This window comes from Corvus brachyrhynchos, unplaced genomic scaffold, assembly GCF_000691975.1.
Source record: "Corvus brachyrhynchos isolate BGI_N302 unplaced genomic scaffold, ASM69197v1 scaffold70, whole genome shotgun sequence".
Taxonomy (NCBI): Eukaryota; Metazoa; Chordata; class Aves; order Passeriformes; family Corvidae; genus Corvus; species Corvus brachyrhynchos.
Window position 1 is genome coordinate 3805504 of NW_008236217.1, and position 13737 is coordinate 3819240.

The 13737-nt window shown below is 37.8% G+C and overlaps 1 protein-coding gene across 1 annotated transcript in view; it reads right to left on the reverse strand.

Moving 5' to 3' along the window:
- Nucleotides 1–13737, reverse strand: part of FAM120B (family with sequence similarity 120B) — a 51147-nt gene that overhangs the window by 14021 nt on the left and 23389 nt on the right. The window lies entirely within an intron of this gene.

A 13737-nucleotide genomic window follows, 5' to 3' on the forward strand; every position in this document is an offset into this window, starting at 1 on the left:
GGGTACGTGAAAGAGGAATGCAGTTCAAGAGAACCAGTAGTATTTGTACTAAAGTAAACTGCAAGACTGCACATAGTCACCATGTTACAGCTGAGAGATTCTTACATTGCATTTACTAGATTGTTTCTGCTCACCAGATCAAATCTTAAGACCTGCTAAGGAAGTGTGTCCACATCATTTACAACCTTAGCTGTGCTCTTTTGAATTACACTTGAGACATATTGATCAAAAAGATAAAATAATGTTGCTGGTGACAGGTTTCACAGGTAAAAAACTTCATTGTCTAGGGATATCAGTACAGAACTTTCCTAAAGCACTGTAGTATTGGGGGGATGGAGGGTGTGTGTGTGTTTGTGTGTAAGGGATATCAGGTAAGGCTTGGTGTTTTAATGGAAATTAGCATGAGCAAGACCAAGGCAAGAGCTATCAACAGTGATTTTTTTATTTTAATAGGACAGGAAATACATTAACTAAAGGGTAGTTTCTATTTTCCATGTCTGGCAATGAAAACCAAAGAAAATGAAAGCACAGTGAGTCTGTAACAATGACGCTGTGCACATGGCAAACCACAGAGCTGCCTTGCCATGGGAATGCTCACAACTGCTTGGTGTCTGCAATGTTAAGACGTCATGATGAGAAGTGGAAAATTCCAAAAGAAAAGAAGTCTTGTCTTGCAGGGCATCACACCCTAGAGATTACTTCCTTTCGGAAATTGTCTGTTCTTTTTACTATTTCTATAAACTCAGGACCCCAGTGAACTGTGTGAGATACACCCCTGTGATCTCGCTGCTGCTACTCCTACCACCAGCTGATGACATTTGTGTGAGAGACACAGGGAATGTGTGAGAACTGCTCCTCCTGCACCAGCTGCCTGTGCTGTGCCCCTGCTGCTGCGCCTACCAATGGCAGCTCCCCACCCTCCCAGCACTTGGGGAAAAAGATTACTTTTCCTATTTGCCAGCATCAGCTGAAGACTGAGAACTCAAAAGTTCACAGTCCTCTAGCATCATTGCAGCAGAGGTTACTGATAGCAGAGGCTTGATCTGAACTGGGTAAGCCACTTGAAAAGAGCAAGAGAAGTGCTACAGCATCCACAACACTACGTCTTAAGTTTTTTTCTAACAATTTGAGAAATCTTTTTGCTAGAAGAGCTGTCATCATAGACCTGTATCACTGAGTTCAGGCCCATCTCTGTGGCCATGTGCACGTGCATTGGCAACAGCAAGAGGCTTTGCAGGGTGGAAGGTGTTTGCTCACAGGATCACTTTGCAAATCTAGACCGAGAGAATGCGTATCCTGCTTAACAGTTTTAACTTACAGGAAGAGAAAATACATGGATCTTGTATAATGCAAATTTCCAGTTCAAATTTCATCTAATGAAATAACACTTAGAAAATAATCAGGACGTAAAAATACCTTTATATTTTAAGGAAATGCTATTAGTCCTCTGACTTGTCTTTGTGGATTCACAAGGGATTTTTGATAGAGGTGTAAACCTTACACTATGCATTTTGAAAGCTGCACAAACTATTTCCAGGACCATACTAAAAAAACCCTTTGTCCCTCAACTGATTGGAGTTTAAAGGGATCAAATTCTGTCAAAATGATAAATAAGTTCTATGACAGTTGAAATGTGAGGGCAAGTATCTGAACATGCCAGATGTCAGCAGACACAAAGGAAGGCCAGAACCACACACCAGCAAAGTCATCACACTACCTGAATTTTTAGAAACCAAGAAGAAAAGATATGATGACAATTTTACAGTTCTTTACTTGTGCTACTTTACATGTCCTCTGTATCTCAATGTAGTAAATACAACATTTCATTTAAAAACTGGTTCCTTTAGTAGGATTTTCAACAACATTCTGGGAATACTCTTTTTCAATGTAAAAAGTCTGTATTAATAATTGTTACTTAGGTTAAAGTTTACTTTTTTCCTATTCTGTTGCCTTCTTCCTGTGGTGAAGTTGAATACAGAAGATATGACGGTGACTAACATTTTGAGATACACATTTAAAAGAAGTAACTTTAAAATTACATAAGGCATTTCTCCCACTCCTCCCTTCCCCACCTTCCCCACCCACCTACAGAAGAACACACCTGTTTTTGTGATAAAACGGAAAACATAAAACACAAGGACAGGTTAGTATTTGATGATTTCTAGTTAAAATTAATCAATTCAATAACAATAGTTACAAATCAATGCAATTTGTCCCATGCAATAAACTGCTGGAATTCAAGTGGTAGTGATCAAAATCTGTGTACTTGTCTAGTTTAACCAGTTCCTTTTAGATCCATTTGAACTCAGCCGGTATATCATCAGTATGCTGCTTCTTACACTAACTCCCCCAGCAGCCACCTGTATCTTAAATGACCAAATATTTAACCATGGGCAATTTATGCTTGAGCAATAAAGGCAGCAGGTAGATCCTATCTCACGAACTTGTCATTAAAACAGTAAGGCTTAGCTTTGCCTGAGAGCACTAAGGCACACTGTGTCCTAAATATAGAGAGATGAACGCTCGGCTGATGACAATGTAAGTTAAAGCCTCTGCAGTGGAAAGCATCACTAAACAATCCCAACCCAAAGACAGAGACCAGATCGTCCTGCCTTCAGCCATTAGTATAAATTCCCAGTGGGAGCTGGCAAAGGATGCTAAAGCCCCTGCACACCAGAGCTCTAGTCTCTGTTCTTGAGAGAAAGATAACCTAAACTGGTGCAATGTTGGTAAATTTAAGGAATGTCACCCTACAGAGGTGGGCTGGTGAAACAGTGCATTTACTAGGCATCAGTCAGCTTTAAGCACTAAGCTGCTGGGACCTGTCAAATTGAGGGGGGAGAGGAGCACCAGTATTTTGAAAACAGACTAAGGTTTATTCTGATAAAAGATTACGGCTTAAATTAAGCTCTTCCTGCTTAAACAAGGTGTGTGCAAAGGAAAATGGGGATTGAAAAGAGATCCTATGAGAGAATTGGCTGCAACAGAAACTAGAAAAACCAGTTTTTAAACACTTCTAAGACTTTGAAGTAAATATTTAGCTGTAAACAACCCAATTGTTTAGTATTTATATGTTCAGGAAAGTTTATTTACTGGGTTTTATCAGGACTTTGATGTAAAATGATACCTCTTTGTGGAACAACACTCTTATTTACATTAAGACAAAACCACCACTGAAGTAAACTTAAAAAAAAAATTAAAAATTGCTTTTACCATTAAGCACTCTACAAATAATAACACAAAAGTACTACTGCTAACCACTTTGCAACCAGAAAAAAAAAATCTCCTTCAGTCCCAAAAAGATTACATCTCATTTCTTGTTTAATTTTCAGAAACAGTTGCCTTTATCAGAACTCTTAATCATACCCACAACAAACCCCAGCATAAGTGACACTTCTGTGATAATGAATTTCACAGGTAAAAAGTTTAGTCCTCTCAGCTTATTTATTCAGCTCTGCAATGGACAGCACATTAACACCTGCAGAAAGACTGAAATAACATTACTTCTCTTATTTTGCCACAATTGTTCAACTCTGATCTAAAGTGCTTATGACAGTCCACAATACCTGTGACATCTACAGAATGTTCATATCAATTTTGAATTATAGTCATCAGGCTAACCATCTGACTGTAGCCCAGCCAGCAGCCATGTCCCTTCTATAACAGTGAATGGATTCATCTGGATTTTAATTTTTAGTGTCTTATATATTTGCTCATGTTTTTGGTGACATACTTATCCTTGAACTTCCTCACCTTTCCATCACATAGATAATATTTAATTTAGTTGGTAGGAAAATATGTTTTATTAGTTTGGGACTCTGAAAATTGTTGTAGTCTGATTTTTTTTCCTTTTTTAAAAATCACACAACGGTTAAATGTTGTGGAATTATGAGAAGGCAAACTATCAGTAACTCCACCTGCCCTGCAACTGATAAAGTTTGTCCCCCTGATGGGTGACAAACTGCCAGCAGACTCCTGGTACATCTGCACCACGAACTGATGAGCTCCTGAATGTGCTGCGTCACTGGCATCTGAAGTGGTTCAGTAATTTTTAGAATTTTCTTCCCTGTGCCTCTTGGGATGTCTCCCTCTCACATGGATGCCCTAATAAAGTGATGCCATGCTAAAGTTCCCTCCTGTTGGGCAACTTAGAGTGCCTTCTCCATCTTCCCTGCTGCCTATTTAAAACAACCAGCAGTAAGTATTGCGCTCCCAGACTCCTACATCTCTGTCAAATGCAGCTGAAATTGGCCAACACATTCAAACGTTATTAGAGAACACAGAGAAGAAATTTAAAAAGCATGCAAAAGGTCACCTCTCTCCCAGTAACTTTTCATTGTAAGCCTTCAAACATCAAACTTTTTCCACTTCTTTACTTCCTGACACTCACTATCTATTTCTGTACTCTACTCTACACTGTCTAGCTCCATTACCAAAATCTTCAAAATGAGGGTCTTCATTTGCTGCTACCGGATCCTGAGCATACTCCTGATCTAAAGTCCTTATCCACACCTTAATCCAGTACGATCCCTTCATTTAATCATAGGACTGGTCCACGGAAAAAAGTTTTAGGAGTAAAAATTCTGCCACCAACAGAACTACTCAGCAGAGTGTGCTATGCTGCCTTTGCTAATGCAGGATGTCCTTCCACAGTCAGACTCTATCGGCAAATGACAGCTGGTTAGGCCTGCAACTGCTCAGTTCACTGCTACAATTGTCCCAAGCTTCATTAGCCAAGCTTGAAAATTAGTCTTCTTTTTCTCCCTCCCTAGATTCAGAGTAGAAGTTCAAGATTTATTCAATTGTCCTAACGTAGGACCACTGTCTTGGGGTGACTTGATGTTGTATTCCCTATCGCTGCACTATGCCCAGAAATTTGTATATATACCTTTCTATGCTTTTAAACTGAGCCTGAGCAGAGAGAGAAGAAAAAAACCCCTCAAGGATGCAGACAGAGATAACACACTCTCGTTCCCTGCATTTTTTTTTTTTTTTTTTTTTTTTTTTTTTTTTTTTTTTTTTTTTTTTTTTTTTTTTTTTTTTCTCTCAGAGGATATATTTCTAAATTTGGCCAAACCGGCACAACCACCCCCACTCTTAAGCTGTTTGAGTTTATATTTCTCAAGGGCCTGATTTATTTCCCACTGAAACCAACAGAAAGGTCACTGAATTTCAGCAGAATTAGATTAGACAAAACTTAGCATGTCTGAAGCACTGCAGCTTCCAGAAACATTATCACGACTGTTATTCATGCCATAAACTCTTCAAATAAAACTGTCATTGAACCAAGATACTTAGTGTAGAGAATTCCAGTAGAGCAAATATTGTTTGCCAGTGCAATATAGGTTTTGTTGGTTTTTGTTTCTCCCTGGGTTTCTTTGTATTGCAAAGCAGCTGCACAATAACATTGTTGATACTGCGGTTCACCCTTTGAAGTGATACAGTCCATGGTAAACAGTTCTGGCTAAGGAATTTTCTAGGTGTTAAGTCCACAGGTTGAAGAAGGAAAGAAGAACTTGTCTGCTTCTATTTCATGACAATCCCAAGGTCCAAGACAAATTAAATGAGTCAGGCAGCAGCATTTCAGATGACCTGCGAAGGGAACTGACAAACTGTAACCTGTGATCAGGTATGTTCAAAGCATCAGGAATTCATTTGTAACTAAGCTGCAATAGAGTAACCACTTCCAGAACACCTATTCCTTTTGAAATGGAAATGCCATACACAGCCTGAACGCTGCATTTTGGCACAAGAATGCCAATGCTGTGCTATGGTTTAGATGAATACATACAGAGAAATTAGAGAACCTTTGTTTGGTGCACACAGCTGTTGCATAAAGATGGTCTTCTGAGCTATTCAAGAACTGACTACAAATAAAGGTTTTAAGGAAAAAAAAAGATTACTTACATGTAGTATTCTACATTTTCTTGTATTGGCACTATGTCAGAGCAAATTAAACAGGGCAAGAGTTTATGTGAGAGTAACTTGGCCATTTTTAAAGACATATTGAACAGAGAGAAGAATGCTGTTTTAAAGAAAATGCATGCTCTGTAATAAGCCAAACTTTGGGATCGCAGCCCTTCAGCCAGCACTGGACTCTGCAGGCACTTTGCTGATAACATTTCACCCTCAGGAACGGCTCCACAGCCATTTTAGAACAAAGGGTACCTTTTTATTTTTTTTTTATGCAGAAGGTGCTGTGCCAAAATAAACTTCCTGCAGAATGCCACTACACTTTCAGCCTCCTGTTAATTGAAAAATACTACTTACCATTGCTCCTAGCCTGAACTATTCCTCTATTGTATTGAAGCCTCAGGGTACAAATACAACATACAACTGTATGATTTTGCTAGAAAGTTAAAAGCACTGAGAGGTTGAGGGATGGATTTTTAAAAGTGTACTGGCATAGCTCTGCTTTTATTACATTCAGAAGTAAAGCTCTCATTGGGGAACTTACAGAACATAAGTCCTAACATAGAAACATTTTCTGCCAAGTCGTTTTTGTGTATTCTACACACAGAGAGTATATAGAAAACTACTGCTAAATAGGAAAAGATGCTTAGGTATGCATTATCTGTCCTTGCTGAAACCAATACCTATAGAGCTTTGTATTTGGCAAGGAACTGAACTTCTTTTGAATCTATCACGGTAATACACAGCAGCCTAGGATGAATGTAATACACCTTTTTAGTTAATGTGCATAGTGCTGGTGTGACACTAGACATGCTGGTGAGATTACTAAGCAAGAAATGAAATCTCTCCATAAGTCACTAATTTCCTTTGGAGGTAATACACAACTACCTTTACACATTTAGTGTTTATTGTCCCTGTGTGTTCTTTCCTCACGTGTAACACTGGGATTAGAATGTCTTAACAAGTGATGATGTCTTGAGATGCTAAAAAATAATGCTGGTAAGGGATATCATAATGTACTTTTATTGCTTTTCTCTTAACACAGCTCCATTTCTTTATAAAAAGTTCCTTCAACCACATCTCAGCTGTTTCTCAGTGAACATCAAATGAAATAACCCCAAAACAAAGATGAAGGGGAGGAGAATATATGTATGACATCAATATTAATGTTAACATATTAGAAGTTCACATTTACCCAGCACTTTTGGCTAAAAAACTTTTATTGAGACTACTGGTGCACAACTGTTAGAAGCAAGAACTAAAATACAAGAAAGAACTCAACAATTTGACCAAAGTCATAGAAGAAGCAACAGAGAGGAACTGGACACTGTCTTGACTTTTAACCCCTGGACAATGACCACGTCAATCAAGAATACATTTGAAAAGAAAAGGAACAAATCAGCTCTTGGTTGGCCTTGCTGTTTCTCATATCTTCCAGATGAACATTTCTACATAATAATTTGAAAACCTCCAGTATGTCCACCAAAGCACTGCAACCATATGCCTATAAATGCATCTACCTCCAAGTGGCTCATTTCAGAAAACATTTTGCTTCTCTGAAGTTACACACAGCCATCTGCTTCTGCAGGGAAAGCCTGGACAGCTGTGCAGAGCAGATGACGGGCAGGTGCGCGCGTGCCACCGCTTCCCGACAGCACGCTGCCTTCCCTCCCTGCTCCAGCCCCGGCACGTCACCTGCCCTGGGGCACACAGGTCAGCCCTTAAAGGCAGTGGGGAGCAACCCCACCTACGCCACGCCAACACCACCTCCCACCCTCATGGGCTGCTCGCTCCTTCTAGCACACCATATGCAAGGGAGTGAAAACTACTGAACTCAGGAGTAAACATACACTTTGACCAACACAAACTTGGGAGGAAAATGTAATTTGATACTGGAAATATTTATTTTTCCCTCTCTGCAATAAGTTATCTCTGACTTTCTCAAAGCTGTCAGTTTGCTTGATATTTTGGGAGAGCTTTATTACCCTCACTGCTAATAACTATGTTTCACTTCCTGCAATATTATTTGGCATGGATTAAAAATTAACAGTAATTTTGTTATCTGAAATTCCAGAGTGTCTTTTAACTTAAGCATCCTGAAATATTCTTTAAGCTATATACAGTCTAAAAGCAATTTATAACTGAAACATTGCTGCTATTTCCATGTTGCTGAAACCTTGCTAATAATGAGCTACAAGACAGTAGAGGGGAAAACTCACAGAAATGCACAGCAAACTTACACAATTATGGAGAAAAATGCAAGACCATCTTCCCCAAAGGAATAAAAATCCTCTTTTTAAGACCCTTGCTCAAAACCTTGCTCAACATTTTCTCCCTGGGCAAACTGAATCCATTTAAACAAACAAATTTTTTTCACAAGGTAGAAGAGATGACCTACAACTCAGCTCTCTACAACTACCTGAAAGGAGGCTGTAGTGAGGTGGGGGTTTGGTCTCTTCTGCCGTTTCTCAAGTGAAAGGACAAGAGAAAAATGGCCTTAAGAGGCACCAGGAGAGATACAGATTAGATAATAGAAAATTTTTTTTCACTGCATGACTGGTTAGGCACTGGAGTAAGTTGCCCAGGGAGGTGGTGAAGTCACCATCTCTGGAAGTGTTCAAAAAGCAACTGAAGGTAGCACTTGGGGATGTTATTTAGGGGTGAATATGGTGGTGCTGGGTTGATGGTTGGACTAGATGACCTTGAAGGTCTCTTCCAAACTTGACAATTCTGTGATCTAGTTATGCTGTGGTTTGCATTTGTGCCAATGATATATAATAGAATTCACACGGCTATGTGAATTCTGATACTGGAGCTAATGTCAACTGCAAAAAATGTTCAGGGAAATAGACTCTAGTAATACAAATAAATATAGCAAATTTTGTCAAGAAGAAAATGGGGAGAGTAGGGCAGAACACTAATCTTGTCTGCAAATTGAATAAGTTAATTAAGCCTAAGATTTTTTTTTAATATGCTTCTGAACGAACAGCAGCAAAAAAGGTAGAGCCAGTTGTTGGTGGATTCAGACAACTTTCTTCAGAACTTCAAAAGATGCTTATGAAAATAGACACAAATTTAGAAATGGGTCTTTGAAAAGCGCTGTAAACAGTAAGTAACTTCAGCTCCTGACACATAATTGTATTTGCACTAATGCTTGACCCATGTAAGTGGACTGGAACTGTTCTATTTGGACTGGTTCATTTAAGACTATCTTAAGTCAGACTATCAGAAGAATATTTCTAATTTTGAACAGGGACTGAACCAATCCCAGCTTGAAATCACATCCCATACTGCTGCACTTTAGTTCCAGATTAGCCCAGAACACAGAGAAAACCTAAAGACCGCAGATGAGAACATGGGCTGGTAAGCAATGCCAAGATCAGCAAATCACCTCAATCCCCCCCGTTCTCTACCACCTGTCAGTTGCAATCTTGTCTATAATTTTTAAAACACTTTTGACAGATGCAAATTTTGAGGGAATATAAACCCTGATCCAGTAAAGCATCTGGGAATGCACTCAAATTCCATTTTAGTTAATACTAATGTACATGACAGAAGCACGTCCTTTGTATATAAGAAGGGTTCATCCGTAGGATCTTTACAATATTCTTACTTGCATTTTATGTTTTACTCAATCCAACTAGACTTCAAGCAAATATTAATTAGGAAACAGTCACAAAGACACAATAAACATACACTTCCTGGGGGGGGGAAAGATTTTTTTCAACAATCATATTTTGAAAAATACAGACACCTCTCAAAGGTTGTTTGGGGTCTGTTTGAAAAATATCACATGTAATGGCATTGACAAACATAGCTTGGCTTGCCAAATACATCAGGAGATTTAAATTACTGAATGTCCAGAATCTGAGTATTATTTATGCTTTTCTGCCTGCACAGCATAGGAAAAAAATACAGAATAGATGTAGCAATGTCCTTCTTTAAATCTGAAGGATCCTAACCAAGACACCTACACTCTTACCTATGACTCTAAAACAAACTGCTATTTTAAATGCATGTGGCTAAGTATCCCTCAGGAAAATATTCAGAGAAAAATACCTTGTGTAATATTGGTGTAACACCAAGGTAAACCAAGGTATAAAACCAAGGTAATCTTGCTTCCATGACACTGTACAATGAAAAATACCCAAAAGTTCTGTGCAACTAAAATTCTTGCTAAAGCTGTTTCCAGCTTGCAAACTAGTTAACTACTTTGCTGAGTATTTATTATTATTATTCCAAAAGCTAATTAAATAATACCTAATACAGATTGTGTGAGAGTTCATTTGCAGTCAAGTTGCAGACTCTCTGAGTCTTATAATTTCAGATCTAAAATGACTGTGCTTGTTTCATATCATTAATAATTTTAAATAAGAAAAAGCTCTTTAAAAATTGAAGGAATATACTTCAGTGCTTGACTGTCTTATACCTCAGATGCAGCCAAACTGCTCCTTTTACAAGCGGTACAAAAGATGTTATCACTCTTAAGCAGATATTCTGGCATAATGGGACATTTTAGGGCAAAGCTATAAAGGGTTTGCAAGTGCTCTAAATCCCAGCAGTGATGTGTATACCCACCCATGTACCTGCTATTAACTTGGATTTCCTATTTTCTGACATAGATTTCACTTCTAAAATCATTTATCAGGACCCAAAATTCATCTACCAATTTCCAGTTTGTACTTCCTTTTTAACCAAATTTTTCCATCTCATCTTTGGTCACAACTTTCAGAAAAGACGTGACTCACAGCTTTACACCTCCAACACAAATTTTTCATATAGTCAAATATTTAGAGCAATCTTAGAAAAAATGTAATTGTGTTTACAAGTCATTATGGGTTTTCTTGTTTAGGCAGTATTTTACATGCATTAGTGGTGAAAGCTGACCTGTAATTGCACTTGTAAACAACCAGGGCCAGCACAATATAAGAAACAAAACTGGAAGCATGACTGCTGGTGCCTCTTTTTCTCTGCAATGGCCTCAAAGTTCGACTGATGGCTCTCTGGGCTTTTTGCCAACACCACACACCAAATTAAAATAGAAAGAAGGGAAATAGACAACCTGGGGTCCAAAATTTAATTCTGACCTTATGTATAAGCTCTATGGGAGACTTGGGCAAAGTAGAATACTAATCTACCATATAAGGGGGGCAGCACAAGAAAACGAGAAAAAATCTAACCAGAAAAATGTCTTTTCTATGGTGTGCACATTTTGGTATTTTGAAACCATCGATCTTGAAAAATAATCAAATCTTCATGTATAAACATTATGTTATTCTCAGAAAGTAATATTTAATGTACAGTGTAGTTACATGTCCACAGCCCACTTTCTTTCAGCATGAGATAAACTATATTTTTTATGGCTTTAACCCACTATATTCAAACCATAGACATTTCTGTTTCATAGACTTGTGGGTTTATGGATCTCATTAACTATGAAATATGGACAGCATATTAGAAAGTAGATTTGAAAGTGAAGGCTGAAAGGCTCTCTTCATTCCATGAGAACAGGCTCTATTTATATTTTCTCTCATATTTCATGGTGGAAGTTAAGTATTCTTCTGCTAGAACGTACTTGCTAATGGACTTCTTTACAGAAAGAGGGAATTTTTTAATCAAATTAATGTTCTTTACAGAATTGGTTACAAGAAATAAACATTTTTTCAACTTCAAATAACACTATCATGTTAAGTCCAAAATGGCAGATGAGAAAATATCTTCATAAAATTTTGCAGATGCTGATTAGTTTTACCATAACTTCCTTGAAAACTCTGTGATTAAGTTGTTTCTAGGGATCACTTTTAACATTTCAATGGAAAATAAAAAGTATGGTAAACAGATTAAACTCTGTTCCTGACTTCCTACTATAAACTCCATTTATTAATTAACTATGTACTAGTATAAGTCATTGCTCTCGGATCCTTTGATTTTAAACACAAATACCTAGAAAATTAAGCTGTTAAATACCTATTGATACCCCACTCACCAACTATTAAAATAACTCAGTAACTCTGTTGAGCATAACTCAATTTTGTAAAATGACTAAATAAACACAGCAATGAGTAAAAACAGTTTAGGCTATTCTGAGATGGGATCTTGAAAATTAGATGCTTGAATGATAATTCTCAGAGAGACTGCTTTATTGATCATTATTCTTAGAATATTTGTATAAGATATTCTATTTATTTAGTCTCCTGCCCTTTCAAGAGAAAATTCCCAGGACATTATTAAGTTCTCTGTTCTTGATACAGCTTGACAAGACACCGATACACATACAACTGAGAAACAGCAACTTTTTTCCACAGGGAAATTCAGGTCATCAAAACACAGGAAATGAAGTTAATTTGAAGGCAATGAGGGAAAGTTTTGAAACTCTTATTTATGTATTCACAACCTCAGAAGAGAAAGAGACCAAAATCTTTCCTCACTATTCCCTTCAGAACAATTTATTCTGGCTCAAACTATTACCAAAGGCACTATCGTGAATTTTGATAGAATAAGACAAGGAGCTGATCTACAAAGTAGCCTGATACAAACCATTTCAGCTACGTTACATGATCTTTTGTTGGTTTCTAGCACAGCAGAAGGCATTGTGGGACAGTGCATGAAGTGCTTTTACACGCAGTAGGGGGACATAACTTTGGAAAGGACTTGCCAGTGGCACGCAGAAGTCAATTCCAACAACACTCTGTCCATTCCATAGAGTGATACATGACACAGTGTAAGACCAGCTTCACACTTCATGTACTTTTGTGTGCACAGCTGACCAGCCAGAAGCCTTGTGGGTAAGTAATAATTTTGTGAACAACTTTGAACCAGTACAATGCTGATAAGTAGCACACATTGATTAGTATTACGTGTTTGGATGCAGATTTATATTTTCAAAGAGCCACGACACGAATCACACAAAGACCTCTAACTCAAGTGGAATAAACTTTGAAGCACTTTAGAAATTTATTTAACAATCCCTGTAAGTGCATCTACAAACAAGTTGTTTCAACACCCCCTGCTTAGGCTTGATTTCCTTTATTCTTTTGCTGAATGACTGCCATGCAGGCTTGATGAAGTACTGATCCTCACAATGTTGAGTGCAACACTGTGTGCAGTAATGTACCTGACAGAAATAAATCCTACATTTAATAAATCCTGCTGTTTTCCATATTGCCTTCATTTCATTGCTTCTCTTCTGTTACACAGATCTAACACTCGATCTACAGCTACAAAACAAATTTGTGATGAGTTTGAAAAAACTTATAGGAGCCTGGACTTCACTTGTTACAAGGAATCAAATAATGGAACTGGAATCCCACTAGTTTTGCTACTTTGGTACTTGTGTGCTAGAAACAAATGGATAGTAACAGGAGTGTTACCTTGAGATCAACAAAAAGTACTTTCAAAATTGTCTCATGGACTGCTCAAAGAAACAGGGAATTTATTGGAAATATAAGCAAGATTTACAGAATAAAGATATGTTAAGGTTCTAACCACTTCTAAGTCTTTCCCACTTAGTTTGCAGAAACCCACCACTCAAACAGCCACTGGCATGTGGGGTCTGTGCTGTACACTGCTAATACTTTGATTACAATTTCAGGCTATGAATTTGAAAATACTCTTGCATAATTTCATATGCAGGAAGAACTATTTAAATGGTTCTTCTGCAATAACCATCTTCAATCCACGTGTGGAAAGGCAGAAGCTAAGAAAGGAAAAAACAGATTTGCATGGAGTATATGTAAAATATTTAAAAGAACTTCTGCAGAGTTACAGAACAGTGTAATCCTAATGGTTTTTCCCTGCAGTGAGTCACATTAGGTAACTTTTTTC